The sequence below is a fragment of the Cryptomeria japonica genome, chromosome 3 (assembly GCF_030272615.1).
Source record: "Cryptomeria japonica chromosome 3, Sugi_1.0, whole genome shotgun sequence".
In the NCBI taxonomy this organism is placed as follows: Eukaryota; Viridiplantae; Streptophyta; class Pinopsida; order Cupressales; family Cupressaceae; genus Cryptomeria; species Cryptomeria japonica.
The window spans coordinates 121,347,827-121,361,950 of NC_081407.1; positions in this window are offsets into that span (position 1 = coordinate 121,347,827).

The window sequence follows — 14,124 nt, forward strand, 5'->3', positions numbered from 1 at the left end:
TTATTTTTAATCCTACTATTTCCAATTAATTTAATAAAAATAACATCATTTAGAATTAATTAAGATAGAATTATTATATAAATTAAATTAATCAAATTAATATTTTTTAAAATAATTTTCATAAAAAATATTAGATAAAAAATATTTAACTAATACTAGCAAATAAACTCAATTTTTGGTACGTAATACATATAAAATTAAATAGAAATAAAAATAAAAATACATACTTGAATCATGATATCTTTGCCTTCTTTGTTCTCGATATCTTTGTTCTGTTTCGGGAGAATAATTCCTTGAAGTCTTATTTTGCTTTCTCTTCTTGTTCCCCATCCTTTTAAAATAGCCTTCAAATATCTTAAAATTATTGCCCTCAAAATAACTTTCAAATGTCTTCTTTCATCAAAAAATACAAATTATTTAAATCATTTGTGTGTAAAAAAATGAAAAAAATTATGTATATTTATATGACTGTGCAAAAATATAAAAAAAAAAAAATTGGGTCAGCTAGGGTTTGAATGAACGCTGACAGTTACAAAAGGTCGGGTGCATTCAAACCCGACCATTACATGAAAGTACGCATAATTATTTTGCCCAGGGGGTTCAATCGAACCCCCCTTTGCTCGAATCGTTGTTCATTCGAACCCCCTTTTTAGAGATCTCTCCCCAAATTTTTTAGAGTTCTGAGAAGTTTTTGCCTTCGGACCTCTGGTTCAAGGCACAAATGAAATAATCTTGATAAGCCAAAAATATAATATGGTAGTGCTCGGAGAAATCTTTCCAACGAGTATAATTTTATTACATTGTGAATTTATTATGTTCTTGTTTTTTTAATTTTATGGAATTTTAGTTTTTCACCGAACATGAACTTCTCTGTTCAATGCATTGGGAAAAATAGGAAATCAATTGAAACAAATTCTGAAAAATATCTATGCCCCAGGTATTGATCTCTTCTTTCTAACAAAAAATAATAATTGAATTTCGATATATATAGAACAAGTTATGTATTCAAACTTAAACCTATGTCTGAATTATAACTAGTCGGACTTCAAAACTTAATAAAATAAAAAATATTCAACATATCATGATCAAACCAACAACAAGCCCTGGATATTGATGTTACAAACCAAAATTCAAAATAATTGAGTTTTTATCATTTATAGAAAAAAAAAAATGCGTTTCGGGAGGCACATCACTCTTAAAAAATATAGTTTGCTGTAAAAAAACTACTTTTCGAAGGAGATGGAAAAATTTGAAAAAATATCTTCAAAAAAATTTGAAAAAAATATATTTAGAATCTACAGACAAAATGCTACAAATCACTTATTTACATCATCTTCAAATTCTTAATAGTTTAAAAGTTATAGTTGTCGGATGTTGAAGATTATTTTAAAAATGTTCATCTCATTGTCAAAAGTGGCAAAAAAGTGGGAACCATTATTGTGAGTTCACCCACCAAGATCTTTCATTTCAAATTTAGCAGCAAGCTGAGACTTTAGTTCTAAAATCATACCTTTCCCTTTACCAATGAATTACATATCATCAACATACAATGCAATGTATAGAAAATGATCACCATTAGATTTATAATAAACACAGTGATCTAATTTCGAACGGTCAAATCCCAAACTCAACACATATGTATCAAATTTTTGGTACCACATCCTTGTACTTTGTTTGAGGCCATATAGGGATTTCTTTAATTTACAGACCAAATTACTTTTACCTTTCACCACATAGTGCTCTGACTATGTCATATAAATATCCTCCTGCAAATCACCATGAAGGAAAGCAGTTTTCACATCCATTTGCTCAACCTCTAAATCATAAGTAGTAGCAATAGAAAAAAAAAATCTAATGAATTTCATTTTTGCAATAGGAGGAAATATCTGACCATAATCAACCCCCTCAACCTGAGAGTAGCCTTTTGTAACCAAAATCGCTTTATACTTCTCAATGCTCCCATTTGAACCAATCTTTTTCTTGAACCCCCATTTGCAACCAACGGGCTTTCGTCCTTCAAGCAATGGTACAAGATCCCATGTTTCATTGTTTTTCAAAGTTGTCATTTCTGCTTCAATAGCAACCTTCCAGGATTCTGCATCGTTCATACATAATGCCTCTTCTACAAATTTTGGTGCATCTACATTAGTATTCAAAGTAAAAATACGTCTCCAATCATCAGGTGAATACATTTCAAGTGGTTGTCTTTGTCTTCTAGACCTTCGAATGAGGTGAGTTGGAGGTTCTTCCTCCTCTTCTAAATATTCAAAGCTAGATGAGCTCTCCTCAACTTCTTTCCTATCTAGGGGTCTTGATTCAACTCTTTTAGGTGTAGAAGGAAATTGAATCACATCTTCCTTTTTAGTCCGTTCTAGCTGCAATGTAACAAAAGGAGACTTAATTTCTCTAAAAATAACACTTCTACTATGAATTAGCTTTTATGCAATAGGGTCCCAAAGCATGTATCCTTTCACACCATAACTATACCCAATGAAGATACATTTCACAACCTTGTTTTTCAGCTATGTCCACTTCTCCTTTGGCACATGTGCATATGCCTCACAGCCAAAAACTCTAAAATGTCTCAATGAAGGCTTGTGACCCGACCATGCTTCCATAGGCATTTTATCAACAAGAGCTGATGTATTAGACCTGTTAATCAGGTAGCAAGAAGTGGCAATAGCTTCAGCCCAAAACTTTTTTTCTAGACCAACACCACTCAACAGAGTCCTAGCCTTCTCCTTTAGTGTCCTATTCATTCATTTTGTAACTTCATTCTGCTATGGAGAATATGGAGTTGTCTTCTATCTATTAATGCAACAGTCTTTACAAAATCTATCAAAATAATTAAAGCAAAATTCACCGCCATTATCAGTCATCAAACATTTAATTTTCTTTCCAGTTTGCAACTCAACCAATGTTTTAAATTCTTTAAATCTACTGAAAACTTCAGATTTACTCTTTAGAAAACATACCCATGTCCTTCTACTAAAATCATCAATAAATGAAACATGATATGTGGATTTTCCAATCGAAGGAACATCTATAGGACCAAACACATCAGAATGAATAAGATCCAAAACACCACAATTTTTTATGATAACTCGAGTAAAACTTGACACAATTTTTTTTTTAATAAATGCAATGCTCACAAAAATCAAAGTCAAGATTACAATCATTCAAACCTTCAACAAGGTTTTTATTTTTCAAGTTCCTTAGACCCTTTTCTCCAATGTGGCCAAGCCTTTGGTGCCATAACATAGTCTTCTCTTCTAGTAACTTTGCTTTAGAAGAAAGAGCACCCTTAAGTACCAAAAATCCATTTTCATATGTTGAAGGTGAAATCCTCAAATCTTCCATAGATTTACTTTGTACAAAAGTTCTATTACACTCAAAAGTGTATGTGTCTAGCTTATACAAAGTGTCGAACTTGGCACCTCTAACAATTACCATAACACCCTTAATCATCTTACATCCTGCTTCAGAAAAGACTACCTGCACACCTGCATCTATCAGTTTGCTCACAGATAATAGATTTTGTTTTAATCCAGGTATATGCAGCACACCATTAATCCTTTTTATTCTACCATCAGAAAACCTAATTCTAGCTTTACCTCGACCAACAATGTCTAAATGTGAATCATCACCCAAGAACACCTTACCTCTATTAAATTCTTCATATTCAGAAAACCAATCTCTATTGGTACTCATATGAAAAGATGCACCTGAGTCAATTAACTAGGCATCATTACCTGTATGAGTCGCCAAAGATGCAATGATTACATCATCATCTTCCTTCTCAGAATCAGAATCATAATCAAACTTTTTCTTTTTCTTCTTCTTTTCTTCTTTGCAGTCCTTATAGATGTGACTAATTTACTGCAATTCCAACAAATGACTTTGGACTTTCTAGGGGATTTTGATCTCCCTCTCAATTTGGACTTGTCACACTTCTCATTCTTCTTTTATTTCTCCTTAGGTCTTCCACGAATAGTTAGGGTTTCCTTCGAATTGAGGGAGACCTTCCTCCGCATCTCTTCACCAAGTAGGACACCCACCACATCTTTAGACTTCAAAACAACAGAAGTACTACCGATAGCCATAACAAGAGAATCCCACGGATCAGGCAAAGAACAAAGCAAGATCTGGTATTTCTCCTCTTCATTCAACTTAACACCAACAAATACTAATTGAGCCATCAACATATTGAATGCTTCTAGGTGGTCTGCAATTCATCCACCCTCTCCATCTTCAAGGAATACAATTTCTTCCTCAAGAAAATCTGATTTAATAAATATTTCGCTTGATACATTTAACCAAGCTTAGACCATAGCTTCTTTACAATGTTTTCTTCATGGACATTTATCAAGAATAAAGTCTGCTAGGCACAGTCTGATTAGATCCTTGGCTTTTCGGTCCATAACATCATACTGAGCCATTGCAGTAGGATCCGAGGGCCTTTGGACATTTGCATCAACAACATCTCGTAGATCTTGATCTATTAGCATATCTTCCTTCTTCAACTTCCACATCTCAAAATTCATTCCATTAAATTTTTGCACCTCTATTTTCCCTGATAAACTTGCCATCTAAAAATTCCTACAACAAGATCAAAAAGTGTCTTCTGCACAAGCTCCCTTTCAAATATGGATTAGTTCAAAAAAACCCAACAACCTACAACTGAAACAAAAGGTTATCAAACTCTGATACCACTTTTAAGGAAGTTAAGTAGTAGAACAACTTCCTACACTAACCTTGAGAGGAGGATAAGGCAAAAAAATTTATAGTTTGTCACAAAAGTTACAGAAAATAGAAATAGATATAATAACATTCAAACCATAACACAATGATTTATGTGGGGAAAACCCTTTCAGGATAAAAACCTGACACTTAGAAAGTCGTCCAATATATTATTCAACAATTAAAAACATATTACAATATACTTGCAAAGCAAGCTCTTCGCAGGAGTACCACTAATTAGAGATTCAAAGGTAACTCAATAGCCATAAGACTCTTACACACAGCCCCTATCTCACGCACCTCATATATAGGAGATACAATACAAGAAACTGTCAGATGGTATTACAAAACCATGGGCTAAAACCACCCAATAAGGTGTAGATGACCTTATCTCCCTTCTAGATGTCCTATGATGTGTCCCTCCCTCCCTTTTTATAGCTCATTTATGTGTCTGATGTGTTTTATATTTCCTATTTCAGGAGTGCAAACTTTCGGAGGCCATAACTTGAGAACCATGTTTCTTATTGATGAACTGTTTGAAGCGTCAGAAAGCTCATGAAGTTCTCTATTGCCTCGTAAACTTATGCACCATTTACGTCCACTTTATAAGGTATTTTGGGGCCTATAAATTCCTTGAAATCAAATTTAAACCTTTCATTGGACCCCTCCCAAACAAAAAAATTAATATCTTGAAAACTAGTTGTGATTTTGCGACGTAACTTTACCAAATTACTTATCTACCCAACCACAAGCTTCAGAGAGAATTTTGCACCATTTCATGCTCAAATGAAAACTTACTATAAATAGTAACCTTACGTAAATGCAAGGTTGAGACACCATTTCCCCAACATTGTGTACCTTAGCTTGCAAGTCCAAATTAGAAAGCAGTGAGCTTAATTGGCCTTGTGCCTAAAACATTATATTTAGTTATTCATATAGTGAGTTTGATTCCCATTATGGATGTTCTCACATTAGGTTTTCAACGTAAAAATCTGGCTTTCATGTGTTTGATGTTTGTTGTTTCATCTTTCATTGGTGCTTAGTTGATTAAAGATAATTGATGTGTGTTTGTGATTGGAAAAGTTTCAAGATTTTCTCAAGATTATTCAATTCCCCCTCTCAGTCTTGTGGTGTGTTCAACAATTGGTATCAGACCAAGGTTCATCTAGGAAAATATTAATCACTTAAGGAAGGTTCGAAATGGCGCATGACAATGATCACAAAGTACCAAATTTTGAATGTTCAAATTGTTCCTTTTGGAAGGAGTAGATAGGATCTTATTTGGAATCTATGTCATTAGGAGTATGAGAAGTTGTTAAGGATGGTTATACTCCTCCATCTGGTGGTCCTTCTACTCTGAATGGGGTCAAGTTGCATGAAAATAATGGCAAGGCAAGAAACACACTTATCAGTGATTTGAGAGATTTTATGCTCTTTAAGATCATGTCCCTCGAGACTACAAAGGAAGTTTGGGAGAAGTTGTCCAACATTTATAAAGGAGATCAGACAAACAAGGAAGTCAAAATGCATAAACTAAAGCATAAATTTGAGACATTGAGGATGTCTAAAGGTAAGAGCATTAGTAGTTACCTGCATCTAGTAAATGAGAAAGTAAGTGCAATTAGAGGTATTGGTGGAAAGCTGGAAGAAAATGAGATTGTGAGAAAAGTAATGATAACACTACCTAGATTCTATAGACCTAAGTTGTATGCTATTGAGGAGAGTCATAATATGGATACATATAACATAGATCAACTCTATGGATCAATCTTGTCTTTGATATATTAGAATTTTGAGATCAACACAATGTTAAGAAGGAAGCTTCATTCAAAGTTTCCGAGAAGATTGAAGATTAACCTGAAACAAGCAATGATCTGAATGATAAGGAAGAAAACCCTCTGAGAAGACTAAAGAAAGGATCCAAAAAATAAAAAGGTAAGTTTCCTTTTAAATATTTTAATGGTGGAAGAATTGGTCATTATGTTGTTAGATGTAATTTCAAGGAAGATAACTATAAGATACCTTTGAATGCTAACAAGAGAAAGGATTATTATAGAAAAAATGACAAAAATGAAAGAATAGATGACAAAGACAAGCCTAAGAATAATTTTAATTCAATGGAGACCCACTCATTTGAGGATGAAAATTGTGATGACTCAAATGATGAATTATTATTTTTAGCCATAAAAGAAAAGGATAAAGAAAAGTTCGGTACTCCACATGATGAAGAGAACAAAGAATGATCAAATATTGTAAGGACTGCACTACATGCAAAAGAAGAACCTAAAATTGACTCCAGATGCTCAAACCATATGATGGGTGACAAAAGGGAGTTCCTTGACTTTGAGAAGTATAATGGTGCATCTGTGAAGTTTGTTGGTGAAGAGGTTGCACCTATCTATGGCTAAGGAACCATATCCATTTATGGTAAGCATAAGATAAATGATGTATTACACTAAGGGTTTAAGAAAAAAAATGTGTGAATCGGATGTGTAGAAAAGGTTGCAAGCTCATCTTTCATGGGTCTAAATGTGAGATCAAAAAAGGTGATTCTAGAAGGTTAGTTGCAGAAGGTATAAGAACAAATGAAAATGTCTATTACATAAAGGAAAATATAGAAAGTAGTTGTCTATTGGCACATAAAAATGAATGTTGGTTGTGACACAAAAGGATGGGACACATTAATTTTGACAACATGGTGAAGATCAGGTCTACTCATGCAGTGAGATATTTTCCAAAGATTATCAAACCTGCCAATAAAGTGTGCAAGGAATGTCATATGAGAAAGGAAACAAGGAACAAATTCAAGGAGTATTCTACTACAAAATATTTTGGATTTGATTCATACAGACCTGTGTGGAGATACAAGGACAAGAGCACTAAATGGTGAAAGGTATTTTATGTTACTCATTAATGATTATTCTAGAATGACATGGGTTACTTTTAAAAAAAAATAAAAATTTGAAGCCCTATATAGAATTAAAGTGTTCAAATCTAATAATGAAAATTAAGTAGAAGCTACAATAAAATGTCTAAGGTCTGATACAAGTGGAGAATTCAAATCAAATGAATTTGATATATTTTGTGAAGAGAATGGTATTATAAGACATTTTTTTGCACCTAGGACTCCACAACAAAATGGAGTTGAAAGGAATAATAGAATTGTTAAAATGGCTAGAACTATGTTAAAAGATGCTAACCTACCTGATATTTATTGGAGAGATGTTTTGCATACTATTATCTATATTCGCAATAGGGTACAAGTGAGAGTGAATAATATAGAGAAACCTAATGAGCTATGATATGGTAGATCACCTATGGTCAAATATTTTAGAATATTTGGAAGAAAGTGATACATTAGAAGAGAGGAGGAAGACTTGGGAAAGTTTGATGCAAGATCTGATGAAGAAACATTTTTGGGATACTCTACAAAGAGAAAAGAATATTGACGCTACAATATAAGGTTGAAGAGGACTATGGAAAGAAAAAATGTCAAAATAAGTGAAGAATGGAACCAAATTGCTCTAAAACGTAAGATTAAGATAGATGATAACCTCTTTACTAGAGAAGAGAAAGATGTTTCAAGATATAGAGAAGAACAAATGAAGAGGATAAGGAACTTTAGCAAGCACCTAAGACACTTGCAAAGTATGTGTAGAAGAATCAGTCAGAAGATCATGTCATTGGAGAGAAAGACAAAGGATTTCAGACAAGAAAAAAGACTAGCCAATGCTAGTGAACAAACAAATTTATGGTTTTTTTCCTAAGGTGGAGACAAATACTTTTGCAAAGGTCTACAAAGATAATGGATGGATGAAGGAAATGGAAACTAAATTAGATAGAAAAGATTCAGAAATGGGAGTTGGTATTTATATTGGTGGACATCAATGTGATAGGAACAAAGTGGGTGTTTTAGAACAAGCTAAATGAAGCTAGAGAAGTCACAAGAAACAAGGAAAGATTAGTTTGTAAAGGCTATTCACAAGTTGAGGCTATAGAATTTGAGGAAATTTTTGCTTTGGTAGAAAGGATGGAAGCTATAAGAATATTTCTTGCATTTGCTCCTTACAATAACCTCAAGGTATATTAGATGGATGTTAAGTCAACATTATTTAATGGAGAACTTGAAGAAGGGGTTTACATTGAACAACCAGATGGGTTTCAACTATCAAAATATTTGGATATAGTTTGGAGACTCAAGAAGGCACTTTATGGACTCAAGCAAGCTCCTAGAGCTTGGTATGCAAGGTTGGACGTATATTTGTTGTAGTAGAATTTCAAGAAAGGTACTGCGAACAATAATATTTATTTAATGGTTGAAAGTGAAAAACTATTGATAGTATTTGCATATATTGATGATATCACTTTTGATGGAGATGATGATGTTTGTAAGAGGTTTGAAGAAGGAATTTGAGATGTCTATGATTGGTAAGTTGTATTTTTTTCTTGGTCTTCAAGTAACATAGTTAGAAGATGATATTTTAATTTCTTAGACCAAATATATCAAGGAGATGTTCAAGAAGTTTGGTATGGAGCAATATTTTAAGCCAATTGAAACCCCCATGGTCACTAGTTGTCATTTAAGCAAAGATGTTGAATCTTCAGAAGTGGATCATAAAATTTATAGATCTATTATTGGTGGATAATTGCACTTGACAATTTGAAGACTAGATATTATGCATGCGGTTTGTTTGGTTACCAAATATCAAGCTAATCCTAAGCAGCTTCATGATAAAGTAGTGAAAATGATATTCAAATATTTGAAAGGGACTCTGAATTTTGATTTGTGGTATAAGATAGATGTTAATTTTTCTTTAAAATCTTACATAGATGTTGACTGGGTTAGATGTGTTGATGATAGAAGAAGTATAATTGGTGGTGCATTTTTATTGGGAGATAGATTGGTCTCTTGATTGAGTAAGAAGTAGTATTCAATGTCATTATCTATAGAAGAAGCATAATATATTGCAACAATATCTTGTTGCTCTGAAGTAATATGAATAAATGAAACTTTTAAAGATATCAAAGTGATATTGTTAGGATAACCGGTGAACAACTGAGAGGGGGGGGGGGGGGGGGGGTGAATCAGTTGTTAACAAATTATATCAATTAAACCAATTTATAACCTTTAACCGAAGAACATAAACATTAAATACCGGAATAGTAGAAATAGATACCAGTAAGAAATAAAACTTAAGAATGAAATAGAGAATCAACACAATGCAACCATACCACATAACACCATAATTTGTACGTGGAAAACCTGGAAAGGGAAAAACCATGGTGGGAAGCCTACCCATAGTCAGATGATACTTTTGCAGAAAGTATGTGATACAATAAGGTGTCTGCACATGCAGGAAGGCACACTGCCTAGAGCGTATTGCTCATTACAAAAGAGTCTCACTAACTACAAAGAGGTTATAACCACCTCAAGATAATTGGACAACAATCTAGAATAATGAACTCCCAGAGATAGCATCTACCATGCCTGATTACAGTCTCGGTTAAGCTCAATACTAGAGGCCTTTGACCTCTTCCTTAATCCCAATTCGATCACCTATGATCAACCAAATATCCTTCGCATATGATAGTGCATTGCATGACAATGATACATGATCTACAATGGGATCTTATATCAATTTATACAAACCCTAAGGCCTAAACCAATTAGGTCGTGCACCTAAAAGATATTACAATAAGATCATTACATACATCCATATTACAATGATATGCCATGGCGTCTTAAGACCAAAACAACAATAACCAATCCATAAATCATCCCGGTAACATGTAGAGAACATGTTAACATTATACTAGTCCATAACCTAGATAGGCACCAGACCTAATTTGGGTCCACCACACCAAAGCAATGTCTTCAAACAGTTGAGGCACGATCAGGGATCACCTTCTGCATCCTGAATTCCATCTAGAAACCGTACCAACACCACTTATGCATTTTGTCAAAGATTCTCAGTGAAAGCTCTATCGATTAAACCTTAAACCCATGTCGATAAGGGTTTACAAGAGTGTATGATAGCATCCGATCACCAAGTCAATACCAGCTGACCAAAACATGCTCCAGAAGCATGTAACACATAAAACCAAACATATTCCATTTATCCAAACATGCTAGAAGTGTCCAATAGACAGTCTCTTCTATCGGTAACACTATATCTTCTACCGGTAACCAAAACCTATCTGGCGATAACCAACCATAACAACTAGTGTTGACATCAATGACAAAACATCAATGCAACACATAATCAATTCATCCATATTTCCAACAGATATATGATGAGGCAATTCCTATTATGTGTGATAATATGATTATAATTAACATTTCAAATAATTTGGTGTTGCATTCAATGACTAAACACATTTCTATCGGATATCATTTCTTAACAGAGAAGGTTGCAAAGAAGGAAGCCAGATTGGAATATGTGCCTACAAAGGATCAAATTGTAGATAGTTTTACCAAAGCATTCTCAAAGGATACCTTCGAGTATCTTCCGCAAAAGTTAGGAGTTATTGATCCTCCTACTTCCAACTAGATGCATGGAAGTGGTGCATCTTTTCAAGGGAAGATTCCAAATCTATATTTTGTCTCCTGGATTGATCTAGTGTCTGCTCTTAAGGGGAGCAATGAAGGTTGTGGTTTCCTAGTTGTAGGAAATTATTGCAATATCCCTAATAGGGGGAGTGTTGCAGGTATTAGAGTTATACTAGGAAGGGGGAGAACTATTTGAAAGGGTTTTGGGCCCCTTTTTCTTTGATGTCAAAGGGGGAAAGAGTTACAGTTGGAGACTTACTTGTTGATTTGTGGTACAAGTGTTTTCATCAATGACAAAGGGGGAGATGGTTAGCAATGCATGTTCAACGTTGTCATTGATGTGAACCTAATATGTGTGGATTTCTACCTGATGTATAAAGGTCCAAAAATGAGTGTTTGGATGTTGTTATGATGTTTGGTGATTATATTGAGTGAGTATGTGGTGATTATATTGATATCAACATAATATGTGTGGATTGTTGCTTAGCATGTAAAGTTCCAAAAATGAGTGTTTAGATGTTGTTATGATGTCTAGTGATGATATTAAGTGAGTATGTGGTATTTTCTAGAAGGTGAGAGTTGATAGGCCAAAATAGGGGTAAAGAATAAGAGGAATTAATAACTAGATATAGCTTGGATTGTGTGGCAATCCAGGGCATAAACTTACGAAAGGTGTCATGGCTATATGCTGAAGGGGTGAGAGTCATAAGTTGAGCAAGTATGAAATGTACCCTATGAAAATAAACCTATTGCAAATCAAAATAATTCTAGCAACATGAATTGTCACTTCAAAGCAATAGGAACAACATTAAAGCATTTTGATCTAAGGATTACAATAAGATAAAGTACTGATAAATGGTTCGACAAATATTACTACAATTCATGATTGGACTACAAATTATTCGCATGATTAACACAAATGTAAATCACTCCAATACATAACAAGGTAATGCTACATAAACACACAAACTGAAATAATAACAACTACAAAAATCACCAATCTTTCCCGAGGAGTGGGTCCTTGCTCTTGGTTTGCACGGTAGATAGGATGAGAGAATTTTTACACTACTTTGATCAGAAGAAACACTATTTTAATTATCAGAAAATGATACAAAATTTTGCGTACAGAAATTTGCCTACGAGTTAATATTATAGACCATATATAAAGGTTGAGTCTATAACAAATTATATCTAAGAAACCTAAATCAGAATAGTCTAGATTGGAGATTATAGGCTCACATAAATCCTTGTTCCCAAGGCATAGATTAGAAAATGATTTTATTACAACTATAGCTAAGAAATAGGAAACGACAAAATTTGCTTTCCTCTAAACTAATAACAAGAACTTATTTATCACATATCCTTCTCCTCCATTAATTCTAGTAAATAAAGCCTCCTCTAACATGGTAGTGTTGAGACAGTGTTGGCATGATTGGCATAATCATGCTGATGGAGAATGTTGATGAACCGGTAAAGGATTGTTGGTAATGATATAGTGATGAAGAGATTGAGATTAATGGACTAATGACTTTGATCGGTTATTTGTGTTTTCATTGATGGCAAACTACGTGGAAACTATGTTTTTCATGTCTATTTTGTCATCTAAGTCTTTTTGGTCTACCGAAAATGCCTTACCGGTATTAAAGACAATGAACTGGGAATTAGGACCTTAACCAGTAAACATGGAAATGTTTTGATTGGTTCTGGAGATTGGTGATGAGTCAAGTGTTGAGTTTTGGAACATGTATTTGTATCATTGTAATGTATCTTTGACCAGAACTGCATCATGCTTTGATTACCAAAAATCATGTTTATGATTTCTATTGTATTTTTTGTAGGGTTTAAGAACCGGTATTCAATTCTTATAATCGGTAATGATTTTGAGTTCGACGATGTATTACATTATGTTTGTAAGCTGGAGATGACATGGCTGAAACTGCATGAAGTGTTTGAATGATGTTTTGGCATGATCAAAGAGTGAATTTCTTGGGAATGTGTGAAGTGCTTAGTGGTATCAGCTAAGGGTTTGAAAGTGTATCAGATTGAGGTGTGGTGATCATTCAACGACTGTAATTGATTTGTAATTGATTGTAATGATCCATTTAATGATCTTTAATGAGTTGTAAAGATCTATGATGATCTATGTTGTAAGTCTTAGGGTTTTGTAACGGACTAAGTTGTAAAGGCTATTTAGGTCGGTATAGTTGATGTTTTTGTGTGTCAGTGAATTGATCAAGAAAGAGTGTGAATTCAAACCAGTGTGGTGTATCTGCAAGAGTGTAGTAGAGTAGAGCTAAATTGGATTTGAACAAGCAAGCAGTTAGTGTTATTTCCAGATCATTCATCTGTTGTTCCCTAACAATTGCAGCAAACAAAATCCCTTAACCGCGTAGGTTCTAACAGACCTTAAATTGTAAATCCCTTAACCAGGTAGATTAACATATGAGTCTCAAATCCTCTTGTGAGGTTGCTTCTCACCGGGCAAAGCTCCTAACAGGGCTCATCATAGCAATCCCTTAAGCAAGTGACTACTAACAGGGTTTGCTCCTAATAGGGCATCATTGTAAGCTCCTAACTGGGTTAGGCTCCTAATGGGGCTCATTCTTAAAGAGTGCACAATTTTTGTGGGTAGCAATTCCCACTGTGGTTGAATTTCCCTATTTGGGTTTCCACGTGAAAATTTTAGTGTTCATATGGTGAATGTTTTTGATGTGTTGATTTGATTTACTTTCAGTTTAATCATGTTGATGAACACTTAATGAGCAATTTTGATAAACTAGTTTAACAATTGGATATCAGTGATTATCGATACTGGTAAATAGTTTATTACTAGT